This window comes from Pelophylax lessonae (genome assembly GCF_965119305.1).
Source record: "Pelophylax lessonae genome assembly, chromosome: 10".
NCBI classification, from domain to species: Eukaryota; Metazoa; Chordata; class Amphibia; order Anura; family Ranidae; genus Pelophylax; species Pelophylax lessonae.
In genome coordinates, this window is record NC_138777.1 from 49,592,001 (window position 1) to 49,593,063 (window position 1,063).

General features: G+C 37.9%; 1 long non-coding RNA gene across 1 annotated transcript; it reads left to right on the top strand.

Moving 5' to 3' along the window:
- LOC309565475 lies at positions 1-785 on the top strand. The gene is made up of 2 exons (XR_014225817.1): positions 1-71; positions 115-785. It is a non-coding gene; the product is annotated as an uncharacterized lncRNA (long non-coding RNA).
- The last annotated feature ends 278 nt before the right edge of the window (positions 786-1,063 follow it).

The window sequence follows — 1,063 nt, forward strand, 5'->3', positions numbered from 1 at the left end:
GTGTTGTTGAGTATTGGTATTCTCAGTCACATAAACATTTTGTTTTTGTTTTTTTCTCAGCATTTCTACAGGTACAATCCTGTAATTCTTCTTTTTCATTACCTGATATGACAGAGTAAATGGTTTGCTGTTAGGAGCCAGGTGTTGAATTGGATGGAGTTCTCCCTTAATAAGGCCTCTTGTATAACCAGGGACTGCAGTTGGTTGTTTCACCACATTGAAGCTTGTGTGATCTTCCTACAACCAGATGACTGCAAGCCCTTATTTTTGACTTGAAAATTCTATTTGAATTAACAAGCAATATTAAGTTGCTAGTATTAAAGTAAATTGTTGTTCTTAGTTAGATTTTTTTGTAACCCAATGATTCTCATTCACAGTCCTTGGTTTGTTCGTTTACAAAGCACTGAACGGCAGCGCCTTTTATCTTAAAAGATGTTCTGTAAAACGCAAAATGCTGGTATACAAAATGTGCTGACGACGACCTCTCCAACTCTCGTTTGTCTCTAAAACCATTAATGTGCTTACCTGTTGTGCAATGCTAATTCACAGAGGGCACCTATTTTTTTTTTTTTTTCTCTCTAGGTGTGAATCTGATCTAGGACACATTTCAAATGCTTCTCTGTCGAAGCTCAGTGGTTTTCAGTAATACCGCAAAATGTAATTGGTCTTTTTCAGAACTGTATAGCATTCAAATCTCTATTAGCTGCCAAGGTCTAGGACCACACAAGGGAGTGAGAGACTGCTGGCTGCTACTAAACATTCAATAAATTATGACTTTTGTGACATCTCTGGAGTTCATTTTTGTAATGTCTTTTAAACATGTGTTTTCTTTTTGTATTTATGGCAAAATTAAGTGAAGGTTTCAAGCTGGACTCCAGGGAGATGAGGTCTGCACTGACGGGTCTGAGCTTGTGGTAATGCTATTAGTTTGAGATGCTTCTGATGTAATTTGTTAATGGGTGCAGTGCACCTCATTTTGATCTACGTTTAACCTACTTCAAGAAGGCTGGCCAAAAATCCAGAACCTGGTAGAAGACTAGGGAAACAGGTTGGCATTGGCTAA